Below are 19,839 nucleotides of genomic sequence, written 5' to 3'. Positions count from 1 at the left end.
ATGGTGGGTATGTACAATGGAATATTATCCAGCCTTAAAAAGGAAGGAAATCTAATATATGCTACAACATGGATGAACCTTGAGGACAGTCACAGAGGGACAAATGCTATACATTGCACAAGTGGGACAAGCATTACAAATAGAATGCAGGGCATCCCTGGGTGGCTCAGCGGTTTGGCGCCTGCCTTTGGCCCAGGGCGCGATCCTAGAGTCCCGGGATCGAGTCCCGTGTCAGGCTCCCGGCGTGGAGCCTGCTTCTTCCTCTGCCTGTGTCTCTGCCTCTCTCTCTCTCTCTCTCTCTCTGTCTATCATGAATAAATAAATAAATAAATCTTAAAAACAAAACAAAAACGAATAGAATGCAATGCAAGTCAAATGCACACAAGCAGAAATAGAATGGTAGTTGCCAGGGGTTGAAGGGAGGAGGGAATGGGGAGTTAGTATTTAATGGGAACAGAGTGGAGATGAGTGGTAGTGAGGGGTGCACATCAATGTGACTATAGTTAATACTGCTGAACTGTACATGTAAAAATGGTTGAGATGGTCAATTCCATGTTCTGTATATTTTACCACAATTGAAAGTGATTTTAAAAATTGAAAATAGGGGGATCCCTGGGTGGCGCAGCGGTTTGGCGCCTGCCTTTGGCCCAGGGCGCGATCCTGGAGACCTGGGATCGAGTCCCACGTCGGGCTCCCGGTGCATGGAGCCTGCTTCTCCCTCTGCCTGTGTCTCTGCGCCTCTCTCTCTCTCTCTGTGACTATCATAAATAAATAAAAATTAAAAAAATATAAATAAATAAATAAAAATAAAATAAAAATTGAAAATAAAAAAAGAAACCCAGTCATGACCCCACATCTTCCTCCGCTTCCTCTCCTGACCCAGTCACATTTGCCTTGTATCCATCCCATCACTGGACCTAAACCAGTCTGACAAGGCCAAGGCCAGTGATGGTCACTTTTCCTTCCTCATCTTACCAGACTTGGCAGTATTTGATACCGTTGATATCCCCACCCACTCAATGCGCTCTGCAGGCCCTAAGGGTTTCTCCCTACCCCACCTGGCCTTACCTCTCCACCTCCTGTGCTATATGCCCTCCAACACAGCCGCCCATTGGCAGAGGCCAGCACAGTGTCAGACAGTCCTTGTCTCTGCCTATACTCCCTGATGTGGATTCCCTCCCTCTCATAGTTCAAATGCTAACAACTTCTCACCTCAATTCCCCTCTTGCATTTCCAATACTCTACCAGACAGCTCCTCTCAAATATTGAAACTTAAACTGGAAAAGCAAAAAGAAAACTCCTGATTTCCACACATATCCCCCGAAAAACCCAGCTCCCCCTGGATCTTTATTTCCTCAGTAAATGTCAACTTCTTTCAGTTTTTTAGTCTCAAATTGCATCTATCTGCTTCTTCTCCTCAATTCCATATTGATCTGTTGACAAATTCTATTGGACCTGCCTTTGAAGTAAATCCAAAATGTAGCCAACTTCTCATCATCTCCATCACTAGCAGGCCAGTCCAAACCACCACCAACCACCACCATCTCGGCCTGAATCATTACATGAGACTCCTCCCTCTTCCCCCTGCTTCTGCCACCCACCCATCCCCCCAATCTACTCACAAGGCGGCAGCTAGAATAAATTTAAAGCTTAAGTGAAATCATGTCACTCCTTTGTTGAAAATCCCTCAATGCCTTTCCCTCTCAAAGTCCTTAAAATGGCCCAAATAATTACCATGGCCTGAAGTCCCTCATCATCACCACCCCCAAGGACTCCTCTGTCAGGCTTATGCTGGCTTTCCCCACTACACTGGTCTTGGGCTCCCATGTCAGTCTTCACGGGCTGCCCCCCTGCTTGGAATGTGCTCCCCCAGGTCTCCTCCTGGCTTGCCCCCTTACTTCTTCAGATCTAGGCTTCTCCAGACCACTTTATTTAAAATCATCAACAGTGGGCACCTGGGTGGCTCAGTCGGTTAAGTGTTTGCCTTCGGCTCAGGTCATGATCCCATAGTCCTGGGATGGAGCCCTACCCTGGGCTCCATGCTCGTTGGGGAGTCTGCTTTTCCCTCTCCCTCTGCCCCTCCCCCTTGCTCTTACCCCTCCCAAATAAAGAAAGAAAGAAAATCTTTTTTAAAAAAAGAATTTAAAAAAAAAAATTTTTTTTTAATTGTCATCATCTTCCCTCCTCCCCACCCCATTCCCTTTCTTCCTCTCTGCTCTCTGGATTTCCAGAGCACTGATTACTTTCTCTCATTTGATATAGTTTAACTTATTTGCTTATTTTCTTTCTTCTACCCCATTCCAGCCATCACTGAACATAAGCTCCAAGCAAGCTGGGATTTTTTTTTTCTCTATTCACTTCTTGATGCCCACAGCCAAGACCAGGAGGAGGACCTCAATAGACATTTGTCAATAAATGCATGAAAAATCAGATCTCTCTTCACATTCTCTCCTTCCAATAATTTCCATCATTTTTTTGTTTTTTATCTGATCTGTGAGAATTCCTCAAGTTTTTCTCTTTCTCTGCCTTAGATTTTAGAGTCCGTTTGACATTCATTACCTCTAGTGAGTTTTGATTTAATGCAGGCCATTGTGGACTTTTTTTTTATTTCCCAGAACACTGTCTTGTTCTCCTACTGCTTCTTTTTCATAATTGCCTATGCTTAAGTTTAATCAGAGCAATAGCTCTTAAATGCTGAGACCAGAATTGTGTAAAGATGCTTCTGTTTTCGGCATTAACTATTTGAGTCAGGGTCTTCGATTGCTGAGCTAGACCACTCCTTATGCAGTGCTCACAGAGCCACCCAGGGGTTCTTTCCTGCCCATCCATGCTTGTGAACAGAAGCCTTAACTAATCCACTTGGGATTCAGAAACCAGACATCAGGCTCCAAGTCCTTGCTCCTGCTGCCGCTTCTCCACTTAGGCCTCACTGCCCACCTGCCCAATGCAGGGGTAAAACAGATGGTCTTTTAACCTCTTTTCCAGATTCTGCAGTTGGTGAGTCTATGAGTAACATACTTAACAATAAGCACGTGATAATAGCAATAGCTTAATAGCATGTGATAGATAATTTTCTTATCAACAAGGTAATTATTGAAGGTAGTTCCACTTCCTCATTATTACCATACACAGTATTCACAAGGTGCCTTGCTAAGCATGGCATGGAGATCATGGTTTAAAAAAAAATAGAAATGATGCTTAATTGAGCACTGTTGCATCCAAAACTTCAGGTTTGTCAAAGGACATAATCCTTGTTCCTGCGCTTAAGTACTCATTGGAGAGTGTTCCAATTTTCCACAGCTGTGAACCAAACAAACCCAAACTTAGTGGGTAAAAACAACAACCACTTTATCATATCTCCCAATTTCTTGGCTCAGGAAATTTGGCAGTTTGGCTAGGTGATTTTGCTGTCCCATGTGGCATTGCAGAGGTCACTTGGTGGTATTAAGTTGGCAGGTGGACTCTTTTGGAAGGATCAAGCCGGTTTCACTCACATGTCTAGTAACTTGGAAAAGATAGGGGGATGGCTCAGCTGGGAATGTCAGCCAGAGATCCTAAGCAAGCCCTCTCCAGCATGGTGATCTCAGAGTAAGTGGACATCTCAAATGGTGCCTCAGGATTCCAAGACTGGGTATTTTGGTAAGTGAGGCAGAAAGTACATGGCCTCTTAAGACCGGGTCTCAGAGTCAACAGTAGCATCACTTCTGTTATACATTATTTTTCATACCAGCCCACTCAGATTCAAGGAAAGGGACGTAGATACCACCTCTCAATGGAAGAGTGTCAAAGAATTTGCAGCTGTGTTTTAAAATCTCCACAGGAAGCAATAATATTTAAAAATGGGCCTCTTTAAAATAAAGCTCTTAAAAAGGAACTTTTTAAAAACAACTTAACCTAGGGGCACCTAGGTGGCTCGGTCAGTTAAGCGTCTGCCTTCAGCTCAGGTCATGATCCCAGGGTCCTGGGATGGAGCCCCACATCAGGCTCCTTGCTCAGTGGGGAGCCTGCTTCTCCCTCTCCTGCTCCCCCTGCTTATGTGCTTGCTCTATCTCTTGCTATCTCTTGTTCTCTCTCTCTCTCCCCTTCTGTCAAATAAATAAATAAAATATTTTTTAGAAAAAAGAATAAACAATTTGACCTATACATGAATGCTTACAGCAGCTCTATTCACAGGCACCAGCAACGAAATCATCCAAGTGTCCTTCAGTGGTTGGATGGGTAAATAAACTGTGGTACACCCATATGATGGCCTACTACTCAGCAATAAAAAAACACACATTATTGATACATGCAATAACTTGGTTGAAACTCAATAGTACCATGCTGAGTGAAAGAAGCCAATCTCAAAGTTTATATAATCTGTCATTGCACTTATGTAACATTCTCAAAATGACCAAATGATAATTATGGAGAACAGTTTAGTAGGTGCCAGGGGCTGATGGGGTGACTATAAAGGAAAAGTATCAAGGAGTTTTTGGAGTATGGAATGGTTACATATCCTGATGGTGGTGAGTGTCCACTTGTGTTAAACTCATTGAACTGTGTACATTCCCCAAAAGTGTCGCTCTTACTGGTATGTTAATTTTAAAAATAAAACAACTTTGAATCAAGTGACAATTACTTATTCTGGGCTGAATGCATGGTCACTGAAACAATTCTGAATAAGAGACTTATCAGTTATGGAGGGGATGTGTGTGCTGGGGAAGAGAGGGGCAGCATTCTGTGTCATGCTCCTCAACCCCTCACCAAGGACTCAGTTTTTTCTGACCTGATTTGGAAGTAGAGCTGCAGTGAGTCCTGCCTTGTCCAACAGGCTGAGGGAAGAGAGGCCCAGGAAGATTCAGGAACCCACAGAAGTCACACACTAAGTCGGCAGCTCTGATTGCCAGAAACCTCCTGCTTAGCAAAACTCCTCATGGCCATGTGCACGCCTGACAGCAGGCACAGGGACACCCGCCAAAACTCCTCCAGACCCCTCCTCAAGTTTCATTTTTCAGCAATTAAAACATTTGTCAAAGAGGATTTAATCCTACTGTTGTAAAGTGCTATGTCAAACAGATTTGGCTCAATATTTCTAAATGTTCTATGAAATGGCTACTCCCAACAGTAATTCAACTACGTTACCATGGCTTTAAACAAAAACAGCAACTAAAAAGATCACATTTTGACATACCAGGAAAAATCATTTTGAAGCACAGAGTCATGAATACTATGGCCAAAAAAAAAAAAAACTATGTCCAACTGTAACAGAAATCTCTAAAATGAAATCTCAGAAAATCTGTAAATCAGAGGAGAGACAAATGCAAATTAAAGGAAAGCAGAGGTCATGATATTAATATCACCCTGTGCAAGAGAGTGTTTTTTTGGGAAATTCTTGATTCATTTTACCTCCATTTCTATTCACCACACTTTGTTTGGATTGCCCCCTTGGATCAGGAGTAGTCTAAAATACAGGTTATGGTAAATCCAGATCATAATGTAGACAACTATTTCCATCCATCAAAATAAGTAAGTAGGATAAATTCATTTCTTTGAAAGAGTATTTGTTAAGTGTTAAGAACAGATTGTGGCCTGAGGAGATTCAGGGAAGAAAGAGTGAAGAGACATGTTAACCCTGAGAAGGACTGTCTTCAAGGTTCAGGGGCCTGAGCAGGAGAATACAGCATGCGGGGCATGGTGGGGCCAGAGGAGCACACAACGACAGGGAGAACTTTGCAGGTAGACAACATGGCAGGAGGCCCCACAAACATCTAGGAGGGCACATACCTGCCCCCTGCCTCAGTCAGAGGGTGTGGTGGCCCAGACTCTTGGACATCACTCCATGCCCCCAATGACCGCTGCGAGTGACAGTTTTTCATCCAGAGATGAAAATCTCATGCCAGCAACCAAGAATGGACTGCTTCACCTTGGACTTCCCAAGCGCCACTCTTACTTTCTCCTCCTCTTCTTCTGAGTGCCCCCAAAACCCTCACATTACCGTTGCATCTATGAGATATCTAAGGTTCTACCTTCTCTTTGGCTTTCTATGTCTTCATTTTTTTGTTTGTTTATTTGCTTGTTTGTTGCTGGCAAATAAAGAATAAAGAAGAAATGACCTCTTAAAGAAACCAAGTTGTTGGAACACCTGGGTGGCTCAATGGTTGAGCGTCTGCCTTTGGCTCAGCTCGTGAACCCCGGGGACCTAAGTTCAAGTCCCCCATCAGTCTCCCTGCAGGCAGCTTGTTTCTCCCTCTGCCTCTGTCTCTGCCTCTCTCTCATGTCTCTCATAAATAAATAATAATCGAAAGAAAAAGAAAGAAGAAAGAAAGAATGAAGAAAGAAAGAAAGAAAGAAAGAAAGAAAGAAAGAAAGAAAGAAAGAAAGAAAGAAAGAAAATAAAGAAAGAGAAAAAAAAGAGGGCCGCCCCAGTGGCGCAGCGGTTTAGCGCAGCCTGCAGCCCAGGGCGTGATCCCGAGGACCTGGAATCGAGTCCCGCGTCGGGCTCCTTGCATGGAGTCTGCTTCTCCCTCTGCCTGTGTCTCTGCCTCTCTCTCTCTCTGTGTCTCTCGTGAATAAATAATAAAATAAATAAATAAAAGGAAGAAAGAAGCTAAGTTGTGCTTTTGTTTTCAGTCTATTACTGAAGATGTAATTAAGAATCCTCAGTAGTTTGTTTTGTTTTTGTTTTTTTAATGTTTACCCAACACATACATGTAGAATTCTAGGGGGAGAAAAGATATGCAAAGGCACAAAGAGGATCACTTTATGATGTTGGGAAGCACAGTCAAAAAGATCATCAATCCCTACTGTGATTTCAGGCCCAAATAACATCACAGGTCAGCACATATAATAACTCCTACGGAATTAGAAGGACGAAATAGAATAAACCAGTGTCCCAGGGAGTTTTTAACATATATCTATTTTAATACACAATTTAACAGTTCAAATTCATAAAAATGAAACTATAAAGAATCTAGATAATATAGAATTGGTCCTTGGTTCAGAAGCATACATATTACTTTTTGCTGTTTATTTCAGAAAAGTGCCTTCAGGGGACTTGTAACAATTAATTATGTTTTCAATTACAAAGAGAAAATTAAATGTTAATTCCGATCTTCGCTATAACACACACTTCTCTGCTCAGCCTGCCTGTGACATCTCCTGGAGAAAGACCAATAGCCCAGTCATGTCCTATAAAATCCATACAGAGAGGCAGTGAAGCGCATAATCCCTGGGATCAAACTGACTGTACCTGCGTCTAGCCCTGTCACTCACAGTGTGACCTTAGGCACCTTTCTATACTTTTTCTTCTTTAAAATAGGGAAAAGAGGGGCACCTGAGTGGCTCAGTTGGTCAAGCATCCGACTTGATTTTGGCTCAGGCCTTGATCTCAGGGTTGTGAGAGCGAGCCCTGCATTGAGCTCTGTGCTGGGCATGGAGCTTGCTTAAGTTTCTCTCTCTCCCTCTCCCTCTGCCCATCCCCTACTCTCTAAAAATAATAATAATAATAATAATAATAATAATAATAATAATAATAATAAATGGGGAAATGACAATCTAGGTCTCAGGGTACTATGGGGCCAACTGAAAAGAAGTTAGAATTAGGTGTTAGTTATTAAATACACACATAGAATTTAAATCTATCCCACACTAGGAATCACTGAGATATTTATTCTCTTGGGAGAAAATGTTATAGGTAAAAGGCAAATGTATTCCTTCTAAATTCACGCCAGTTTACAATAGGAAATGCTGTACACATAAAATGCTTCTGAGAGTGCCCAAAAAACAAGAAATATACAGTAAGTATTAGATATTATTAGTAGTAGTATTACTACTACATCTTCGAGGACTTTAAAAACACTACTAAAAAGAAGCAAAGCAAAGGAATAAATGATTAGTTGGAGAGATTAATAACTCCGAGGCTGTAAGTGTGGGGGCATCCAAGAAAGCAAATAGAAGTCTTACACTCAGAAAATTACAGAGAATAATTCTCACTCCAGGGATCCCTGGGTGGCGCAGCGGTTTGGCGCCTGCCTTTGGCCCAGGGCGCGATCCTGGAGACCCGGGATCGAATCCCACGTCGGGCTCCCGGTGCATGGAGCCTGCTTCTCCCTCTGCCTGTGTCTCTGCCTCTCTCTCTCTCTCTGTGACTATCATGAATAAAAAAAAAAAAAAATTAATTCTCACTCCATATTACTCAGGAGTTTTAAATGTGCACATAAGAGAAAACCCAATTCAGCCTGGCTTAAAAATATAAAACATGCAACTTGAGATCCAAACTAATACAGCTTTAAAACCAGTTGATCCACGGACTCTCCACTGTCACGAAGCTCTAAGCTTCTGTCTTTCTCCCACAGTGCTAGCTCCATTTTCTCATGACTGCAGTTTGGTGGCCTATAAAAATCAGACAATATGCCTCTTCATTCTTGCCTAGAGGAGGTCCCACTATTTCAACATAAATTTCTGCACCCCTGTCCCCAGAGAGTGGGGCCAGGATAAGAGCTGGTGCCCATCCATGGCAAAAACTGTGATGGGTGCTCAGGGGGGAAATTCAAGAGATGATGTGGGCAGTAATAAATGCTGAGTAGCTAACCACTGGGTCTGCTGCATCCCTGAGTGAGTTCTTCAGGATGCAAACACTGGATGGTTAATTAACTATACCTACTATACACATCCTTTGATCCTTTGAGACAAATTTGCCATGTGTGAGCAAGCCAGTTCTGCCTGAAGGGTGGTCAGTGAGTTTTTCTGTCAGAAACCATTTGCTGATCTAATTAAATATCCAAAGAGATTAACAGGCTTCTCATGTGGTCCCTTTCAGCCAAGTGTTTCTGTGTTGGGTAGCATGAAAATATAGGTTGATGGTTCCATTGGGCTCAAAATGAAGATGTGGCCCAGATGGCCATAGATTCACTATGCCAGAGACCAGGTCAGAAGACCCAGTGCTGACCCAGACCCAGGCCATGCCCCAATCTATTGTACTTCCTCAAATTAGCAGTCTTGATTACACAGCTAAATTACACAGCTTTCTAAACTCATCCAAAATCCTGACAAAAGATTTTTTTTTCAAAGGCTGGTTTATTTCCAAAGGTGAAAAAGTCTAAAATCCAAAATACTGCAATGTCTCAACAAAAGTAAACAAGGGAGAATTAGGTGAAAAATCATGGAAGTTTATAAAAACCCCTACACAAAATGAAGAATCCCCAAGGGCATTTGTCTGGTTTAAATTAATAACTTATGCTATGATTAAAACACCATTTGTATGAATCCTCCAGTTACCCCCACATAATGGGGAAGGTCAAAGTATAACCCTGTATGCTGTATGGTTTGAGGCCCTGCTCACATTCTTCCATTTGGAATGAGAACTCTCCTGACTTCACCTGGACGCTCTATGCCATTAGCACAGAAGCATGTACCTCCTGGAATCCCCAGAACCTGTAATACCACTTCTAGCTTGGAGTGAAAATAGATGTGGGCTCTGTACCTTTTTGTTTAAAATTCACTAAAACAATACAAATACCCCAAGATAGAAACAAAGAACCAAAGAAAGAGTGAGATAATTCTTAACCACCTTAGGCAGAGTCACTCAGAGAATCAGGACTTTAACTCTATAAGCATGACTCTCTTGGGAACAATGAAGGTCCATTGTCAGATGTTTAGTGGCATCTGTTTGTCTTTTCAAGCATTTCACTCAACAGTGGCCCTTGGGAAGAGCTTCTCAAATGTGTTTTGGGGCATCCATTCAGAGGATCACAAAGTTCCTTTGTCTCCATTTTAGACAGGGTTAATAATGTTAACACATTTCCTTTTGTTGAACTATCTTGCATGGCTTGGACAAACCATTTTTGGTCAAGACACACTACTTTCTGCCTAGGTGGCTCAGTTGGATAAGCATCTGCCTTTGGCTCAGGTCAGGATCTCAGGGTCTTGGGATGGAGCCCCACAGTGGGCTCCCTGCTCAGCGGGGAGCCTGCTTCTCCCTCTTCCTTTGCTGCTCCCCCTGCTTGTGCTCTCTGTCAAATAAATACATAAAATCTTTAAAAAAAAAAAAAAGATTTGTGGGATCCCTGGGTGGCGCAGCGGTTTGGCGCCTGCATTTGGCCCAGGGCGCGATCCCGGAGACCCGGGATCAAATCCCACATCAGGCTCCCGGTGCATGGAGCCTGCTTCTCCCTCCACCTGTGTCTCTGCCTCTCTCTCTCTCTCTCTCTCTCTCTCTCTGTGACTATCATAAATAAATAAAAATTAAAAAAAAAAGATTTGTTAATGTTTTTTTAAGATTTTATTTATTTATTCACAAGAGACACAGAAAGATAGAGAAGCAAAGACATAGGCAGAGGGAGAAGTAGGCTCCATGCAGGGAGCCTGATGTGGGACTCGATCCTGGGACTTCATGATCCCTGAGCCACCCAGGCATCCCAATTTGCTAACATTTTAACTGACATTTTGCATCTCTGTTTATAAGCCAAATTAACCTATACATTTTCCTTCTCATGCTGTTCTTTCTTCCATGTTCAAGTCTAGAAAAACATGAGAACTATTTCAGCTTTTCCTGTATTCTGGAACAATTTAAATAACAGAAAGTATCAGTTCCTGGTAGGATAGTGACTATTTTCATAGTAGTTTTTGGACTGCCTCTTCAATTTCTTCCAGTTACTGGGATCTTTTGGACCCTTCTTGAATCAAATGTTTGTGGTAGCAAAAAGAACCACACTAGAAGCACATTGTGCCAGCCTGAACTTCAAGGAAGGGAGAAGGTGTGCTCACGTGAGGGACAGTGGAGGCAGGTGTGCTTAGAATGACAGGCAGGGAAATGGGAGGACTTGTGAGCTGTGTTTAGCTACAAGAAGGGTTCCCATGAAGATTAAATAGACCAGCACATACGAGGTGCTTCTCACCACAAAGGAAGGTCCGGTCATGGGACTTGCTGGTTCCTAAATGCCTAATCGTGAAAGGTTCTCTAATCTTGGCTGCATTCACAGAAGCTCATGGTCACATGGTAACACTGACCATTCCTCCCTGCTTGTCAAAACCTCCCTGCACTGCAGCGTGAAGAGGTAAGAGTAGAACCCCAGAGCACCGCAGATAAGGCAGTGCCTCCACTGATACATCTGGCCCCTGGGCTCCGGAGCCCCGGAACACTGTGGCCACCTGTCTCAGAAACCTGAGCTCATGCTGAGACAAGACTGGAACGGAGGACATGTGAAGGGAAGTAATAGCCTTAGGTCTTTTGGTGCCAGATTGTGAATTTCTCTGGAGTGTACCCTAAAGGAAATGGGAAACCACTGAAGGTGCGGCAACAGGAGGCAAATTAACATCAGGTTGGCAAGAGGGACAGCATCATGGAATTTAATTGAAAAAGACTGGAAAATCTGCTAGTTCTCCAGGAGTGTGTGCCAAATGTGACACGTTAGCAAGATGGGAGACTGCTGCAGACTGCCAGAAGGTGCTCTGGGGAGACTTCTCAATCCTTCCTCTAGATGTTGAATTTCACTATAAACCCATTTCTAATGTCCTTTCCATTTCTGAAATTCCCTGACTCTGTCACACTGTAATGTTGGGGCTGTTCTTTGTTCATCTATCCACATGTTTCTGAAGAGGAAGAAGTAATAGAATATTTGCTGAATATATATATATATATATATATATGCCATAAAATATGCACACAGTGTAGGCACATCACAAGAAAAATAACCGGCCCGATGCATGATAAATGTTTCACTTCCAATCATCCCTGCTACATCTTCTGTCAAATAGAAGACAATATTATTTCCATTCTATGCACCAAGTTAAACGGAATTGTTCAAACTTTTGCAGGTACCATGGTTGTCATGCTAAACTAAACTGGTTTTAACAAAATAAAACAGCCAAGAATGGAATGGTGGTACACGTCCTCTAACCTAGTCCTTGAAACCATCCCCATCAAGTTGTCAAAGTGGCTTTCCAGTCTTGCTCATGACCATATTCATGATGGATGGCATTCATGGGGTGTGAGGAGCCATGCTGCGTGCCTTCATACTCTCTTTTCTAACACAACTCTGCAAAGTGGATCTTAGTGGGCCCTCATTGCACTATAGGAAAACTCAAATTCACAGACCTCATCCCCCACCTAGAATGGCATCTCTCCAGATCCCATATTCTCTCCAGGACCTCAGGCCACTTCTTAACACCTCCACATAGACATTCAAATATCAGGAGTTGGGATGCCTGGGTGGCTCAGCGGTTGGGCACCTGCCTTCAGTTCAGGTCTGATCCCAGGATGCGGGATTGAGTCCTGCATCGGACTCCCTGTGAGGAGCCTGCTTCTTCTCCCTCTGCCTGTGTCTCTGCCTCTCTCTCTCTCTCAGTCTGTGTCTATCGTTAATAAATAAATAAATCTTTAAAAAAATATATTAGGAGTTTTCATATATCCCTACCCTTACCCTGAATTCCCTCAAGGCTATACACTCTGCTCCTTCCACCACTCCCCATGATTCTGAATCCTTTCTCTATCCTAGTTATCCACTGGTGACCATTCCCCACCTACCCTACACCCCCACCCCGGTTGCTACTATTATTGACCTAATTAGCATTCACTCCATTATCAAATTTATCAACAAGAATGAGGAACAAAACAAAAGGCAGCACACTATGGGTATCGAGCTGTGGAATCTGGAAATCCTAGGTTCCAGAGTCAATTCTGCTATCTATGAACACTATGATAGGGTCAAGTTAATAAAAGTGGCTGGGTCTCAGTTTCCCCACTTGTAAAAGGACAATTATCTTTACTCCCTCCCAGAGTAAAGAGGTACAAAAATGGAGGTATAAGAATGGGTACAGGAATGGGGCAACTAAGGAAAAAGCCAAATCAGGCAGAAATAAGAAGTGACCTTGTCTGGAGAAAAGACAAGTTCAAGTTCTGGTGTACTACAGGAAATATGGTATAATGTAGAATTAGAAGCATGGGGGATCCCTGGGTGGCTCAGCAGTTCAGCGCCTGCCTTTGGCCCAGGACATGATCCTGGAGTCCTGGGATCAAGTCCTGGATCGGGCTCCCAGCATGGAGCCTGCTTCTCCCGCTGCCTGTGTCTCTGCCTCTCTCTTTCTCTTTCTCTCTCTCTCTCTCTTTCTCTCTCTCTCTCTCTTTATCATGAATAAATAAATAAAATCTTTAAAAAAAAAAAAGAATTAGAAGCATGGACTCTGGAGCCAACAGTCCTTGATTCAATTTCTAGGGCTGCTTTGATTTACTCCTTCGCTTAACAATGATAGTAGGAGCACCTACCTCACTTAAAGAAGCTATGTATGGATCCTGGCCAGAAGCCCTGTTAAAACCACAATCAACTTTTTTGAGATCATTTGTTAGTGGAGGAGGTACCTATAGTCCTAACACAGTCTTCAGTACTTGGGAAGGCTTGCCTCTCAAAGATTTGTATGTTTATTTATTTATTCAAAAAACACATGCTGAACACCTGCTATGTGCCAGATATTATTCTTAGCACTTGGACTACATCAATGAACAAAACATGCCTGACTTCATGGAGTTTATATCCTATAAAAATAAGCAGTAGATTTCAAGTGGGCAAATCATATAGTTTGTCAGAAAGGATAAGTAAGTACTATAGTGTAAGAGCAGCACAAAGAGAGTGAGAAGACAAGTTGCAATATTAAGGACAGTCAAGCTAGACCTCATGAAGAAAATGACATCTGAGCAAAGACTAGAAGGAGAATAACAGGGAGGGGAATATTACAGAGGTACTTATCAATACAAATGTTCTCAATGGATGCATGCCTAGTGCTCCAGAAGAATAGCAAGGACGCCATGGGGGACATATTGAAATGAGGAGAAGAAGATAGGTCAGAGAGATATGGGGGCCAGGCTGTGGAGGAACTTGTGGACAACGGGAAGCATTTTAGCCTCTGCTCTCAGTGAGTTAAGAGGCACTGCAGGATTTTAAACAGAAGAGGGCCATGAGTGCTCTGATATTTTAAAGGATCATTCCAATGGTTCTGTTGACAGTAGACTGTAACAAAGTTAAGACTGAAGTACCTTCTGTTAAGAAGGTCCCATAATAATCTGTAGTTACAAGCAGGCTGTGCCTTTGACCAAAGGACCAGAGGAGGAGTAAGTGATTAGATTCTAGACATCTTTTTTTTTTCTCCTTTTGTGGCAAAATGGCATAACATAAAAGTTATCATCTTAACCATTTTTGAGCGTATGGTTCAACAGTATTAAATATATTCACATTGTTGTACAACCATCACCATCACCCATCCCATAACTCTTCATTTTGTAAAGTGGAAACTTGTACATACTTTGAAGGTAGAGACAGCCAGACTTCCTGACAAATGATGGATATTTGATTAGATATCATAAGCATAACTTTTTTGAACAAAATGTGGCCCAGAAGTCAACCATTAGACTGCGGACGTTTCTTCTGTGGAACTGGTCTATTGGAGATGTTTCTGTAGAGAACCCAGGACTACTGGACAAGGGGCTGCATGTTCAGGTTTTCAAGGATAGCAATCTCCTGTCTAAGTACATTGTCCTATTATACTAAAGGTCATAAAATATTTCCCTTACACATTGTTGGAATTGTCAACAAGGAGTTTGAAAAGATGGAAGCATTCTGTTGGGTTCAGGAGTCATAGTTGGTGCATGGACAGCTAAGGGATATTTAAGCAAAAATACATCCTAGCAATTAGAGCTGCAGTGACTTAAGCCAGGCCTGGGAGAGGAAGACTGGCTCTCCCCAAAGCACTGCACCCTCTGGATATGACCTGGAAAAGGAGAACCACAACCACCACCTCCCAGGGTTCTCAAGGACCCACAGAGCATCAGCAGTCCCCTGGGCTACTCTATCTTGGCTCTAGCTCACCTTCTGCGTATGTATTTATACCCAAAAATATCACGATAGTTTGAAGCCAATGGAAGTCACAAAGGACTAATCCAGGAACTGACAACATTTTTCTGTAAAAGGCCAGATAGCAAATATTTTAAGCTTTGTGGCAACATGTCACATGTCACAAACTTTTTTCTTTTGATTTTTTTTAAAGCCTTTAAAACTATAAAAACCATAAAACCATTCTTACCTTGCTGGCCAAACAAAGACAGGTCGTGGCTGAATCTGGCCTGCCAGCCATAGTTTAAAGACCCTTGGACTAAACCATGTGTCTTGGAAGGGCTCTCATGGGCCACCATTGCTGTGTCAAGGGCAAGGTCACACTTTCCAGCACTCCAACTGCCTGCACTGCCTCCTCAGCTGTAGCCAGGCTGGGCACAGAGCTTTTTTTTATTTTTTTTTTCTTTGAAATTTTATTTATTTATTCATAAGAGACACACAGAGAGAGGCAGGAACATAGACAGAAGGAGAGGCAGGCTCCATGCAGGAAGCCCAATGTGGGACTTGATCCTGGGACTCCAGGATCACGCCCTGAGCCAAAGGCAGATGCGCTTAACCGCTCAGCCACCCAGGCATCCCTGGGCACAGTTTTGAGGTCATGCTCACTGTAGTCATCTTTCTACTGTGCCCCTAGCTTAGCAATGACCGCTCTAACAGTCAGATGTGCCAAGTGTGGGCCCACTGCTAACTCACAGAGATCCTGCACGAATCAGAACATGAATCAGAACAAGGCACCTGCTCTTCACAACACTTTTCTGCCATCTATTGGAAAATTGTTGTAATAATGAACAGATCCACACCAACTATGAATTTGAGTAGTGCTCCCTTTGCTCTATTTAACTCAGGGCCAGTGGCCCTGCGTTCAAGAAATACAGAAGGGGAAGCAATTAACTCGTAGGAGTTCCAGAAGATTATCATAGAAATAACGAAAAGATCTCTCTTCCACAACTTTCTCGAACTTGTGGGAGGGGAGGCAAAAGGAAGAAGGGAAGCCAGAGATCTCATTGCTGTTCTTATCCAATCTCTGCAGATTAGGCTGGAAATCTGCCCTACACTGAAAGCATTCTGCAAACAGAAAGCCTTTCTCAGGTTAATGAGAGTCCCACAAACCTGTATCAGACTCTGGAGAGACAGAGAGAACAGACCATCAGCACCTGCTGATTTGAGCATGCTTCTAAGGAGCAGTAGTCCACACAGCACTGAGGTTCTATTGAAAGGACTCTGAGCTGAGTGCCAGGAGAACCTGAGTAAGGCTAAGCCTTTCTACCGCCTCTGTGACCTTGAGTGAGTATCTGGCCTCCTCCTGCCTCAGTTTCTTGGTCCTTCAGATAAGAATAACACTACTAATAATGCTATCTCACAGAGGTCATGTGACAGTGGTATATGCACACCCTTTGCACAGCATTATAATTAGAATGCACAATCCTGTGACCAAAAGGCTGGAGTGCGGACAGGAAGTGAATGGAAAAGGTCTGGTTCTACTTACATAAAATGTAATAAAAAAAAACCAGGAAACACTGCAAGATAGGAGATAACATGACTCCAGGCTTTCAGGACCTAGCAAGAAATCCCCAGGTGTCCAAATGAAAAAGGAAAAAGGTCAAAGACTGAGACCAAGACTTATTTGCAAAGACTCTAAGATCCACCATCTCTAATTTAAAACTAAAACCTTTACTATTTACCCTAGGGAAGCAGGGAAGAAAGAAACAGGGGGTGATCTGTTTCACCCTGCCCCTGAGACTCCTGATGTTTCCAGCACTCTCAGGCAGGGAGAGAATCCAGGTCAAGAGTTCCCACAGCAAAACAGGTGTGGGCACAGCGAAGGCTCAGGAAACCTAAGGAGCACGTCAGATAGAACCCAGGGGCCTGGGATGCAGAGAGCCCCTGTCAGGCCTGGGGTGGGGGGCAAGTATAAAGTGCAAACATCAGACCCAGATCTGGTAACAAAACTGTCCGAGGAAGAGCCAACAGATCCCAGTGTTGTGACAGCTGCACAGGGGCAGCTCAGCACTGAGGATGCCTGTGTGGAAACAATGGGTCCTTTGTGGGTGCAAGGCAGGGGGTGGGGGCAGTAAAAGAGGGCCAGGGAGCCCCTTCAGTGCTCTCTGGGACCCCGAGAAGGGAATGGTACATGGGAAGGGCTGAGTATTACAGTTTACCAGACCCCGTGACCAGCTTTAAAAACCAGCTTCCATCTCCTCATCCACATACCATGGACTATACTTGCATGTTGAAGCTTCTGTCTGGTAACATGATGTTTGGGCCTGGTGTGTCGTAGAGACTGCCTCCTCAGAGCCCAAAAAGGCACTTTTTTACATAGGCAATGTCCAATTCCACTTTGACCCAAATTAGGAAGGTGGGAGCCCCCATGGGCTCACCAACCACTGCCTTCTACAATGATCTCAGGAGACCTAAGGGCCAGACCCAACCTCTCCTCCTCTCTTCATCTTTCATTGCTTCCATCTTTCACCACCCTTCACCACCAGCAGCCATGAGTTAGGGCACAGCTGCCCTTGGCCTCCTCTCCATTCCCAAGACCCTACCATAATCTGAGGTTTCGGGAAATTTGAAAAATCTGGAAGCAATGTGTTCAGAATTCAGACATTGGGGATACCTGGATCTGCTCAGGGACCCCAACTTCTCCCAAGTCCCACATCCTACCCTAGAATCTACCACTTCCCAGGATGATTGACAATAAAGGCCCATTCTCTTTCAGAGAAACCCCACTCAAGGTTGAGCCTTAGAGCCTTAACCTGACAATCTCCCAAGAGACACAAAGGATGGAGTATAGATGATGATGATGATGCTTGGACAGAAGTGCTCCCTGTGGCCCAAGGGCCTTTCCTTCCCCAAATAGATGGACACAGACTTGCCCAATGCTTTGGAGAAAGAGAGCCAACTGTGGAATCAAAAAATTAAGATGATACAAACTTAGCTTCTCACTTTAAAAGGTATTATCCAAGTATGAAACCAAAGATTTGAAAGGCAATGAAATAGAAAGATACAGAAGTTTGTTATCCACCACCACTACCATCCTCATCTACGATGCACTCATATACGTGAAATGAGAAGCAAGGATGTTTCTTCTTTATATATAACCTATTGTATGTGTCGTGCGTCTGTGTGTGTCAGAGCACGCATTATGTCTATGTGTGTCTCTGTATGTGTCTGTGTGTGTCTCTGTGTCTTTGTATCTGTGTGTACGTGTGTGCACACGTGACTGCGTATGCACCCTCCAAGCTGGGTAATGGAAGGGAGAGGAAGCATGAGGCTCAGGCCCAGAGCCAAGCCCATACTCTCTCCTCTTCCCTCCATGGGCTGACTACAGGGCAGATGGGTGATAGACACACAGACAACTGTACTTGAAGTCTGAGAGTCTGATCTAGAACAGAAACCGAGAACAGCAGCAGCAAGCCTCTTAAGAGACACCTGTGTCATCTGGCCTCAGGGGAGTAGCAGTTCTGGGTGGGTCGAGGCATTGGAGGAATCCTAATAGCCCCTCCTAGCCCACCTGAAAGGCATGAGAGGCCATCCCTAAGTTCACAGGGGACCAAGTGGGACATGGAGGTTAGATAACCTATTCAGAGTTTTGGAACTGGAATGTGAGAAATTACATCAAAGAACCCACTTGGACCCAGGGAGATTCGGCCAACCTCAGCAGATCTCTGTCCCGAGGAGCCAAGGGACCATAGACGTCATTCCCAGAGCCCTCCTAGCCCTTCTGTGGGTGGCCCAAGAGAACACAAAGCATCAACTGGAGACAGGCAGGGATCAGCAGAGGCCCCAGAGGGACTGAAGCCTTAGAAGAGGCTGGCCACCTGTGATACTAGGATGGTGTGTGCTCCCTAGGTAAAATCAGTTCAAGGCTACAGTGAGAGGGAACCAGTGTGTTTTAAATCTAAAAATAGTCGAGCAATCACTAAATCGGCGGAGTTAACCAGAAAGTGTTGGATTCATCTGTACCAGGCATAAAAGAGAAGAAGAAAAAAAAAAAAAAAAAAAAACCAGGCTGGAATTCCGGGAGATAACGGCAGTGACATGTCTTTTACACCCGTGTCTGACCGAGAGCTTTGGACCACAACAAAGGCATTTCCAGTCTGCAGGTCGGCCTCCCCAGCACCCTGAGTAAGTCCCCGCTGACAGGCTGCCCCAGGCTGAACCCACCTCCCCTGCCCTTCCCGAAGGCCTGTGCCCAGCCCCGTTGTGGGGTTGCCACGCCAGCCTGGCAAATGTCCGAAGCAAAGGAGAAAGAGCAAGTGCCATCAACTCCACGTGATTGTAATCTATGCTGCCGCTGCTTTTAAAGAATTCCCTCAGGCTGGAATGATTCGTGTGGAGTGAAAGTCAATAAACTTTAGACCGTAAAACCGAGACCAAGCCGCTCCCAGCTTTTCCAAGATTTTGCAGAGTCCAGTCCAGCGCCGCCGGGGAGAGCTCCTAGGCTTGCGCGCACTGCCCCCTGCTGCAAGCGCCCCGCACCAACGCGCCCCAACGCGCCGCGGCCAGGGGCGTCCAGGCATCTGCACTTCCCCGCATTAATTCGTCTACCCTCACAGAACACTTCCTAAGCGGCGTCTAAGTAGCGCCATTCTTAATTCTCGGATTTCCCTGCATCCAGACTCTGACTTGGGCCCAACGAGCTGCTCTGGGATCCCCAGCCGGGCCCGCGGACCACAGAATCCAGACCAGCCCCCTGACTTTGGGTGCCAGGCCTGGGCCATGGGGAGGTTCAAGGAGCTGATATTTGTCTCCATACCAGGACATGCAGTTTGCTGCCATTGCAGTCCCCTGTGCTGTCCCCTCTGCCAGCTGCTGGCACATCTGAAGAAGCACCTTCCCATGGCAGGGAAGGAGACCCCTATATGACAAGGCTTCTGAGCCTAGGAAATCACTGGGCCCAGTTTACAGAGAGGACCCAAAATCTCTAACTGGGCAAGAGTACCTCCTAAGGCAGGGGGGCAGCAGCAGAAGTCACAAT

This window comes from Canis lupus, chromosome 29 (assembly GCF_048164855.1).
Source record: "Canis lupus baileyi chromosome 29, mCanLup2.hap1, whole genome shotgun sequence".
Classification (NCBI taxonomy): domain Eukaryota; kingdom Metazoa; phylum Chordata; class Mammalia; order Carnivora; family Canidae; genus Canis; species Canis lupus.
The sequence above is the reverse complement of the archived record's forward strand: the minus strand, read 5'-3'. Positions refer to the sequence as shown.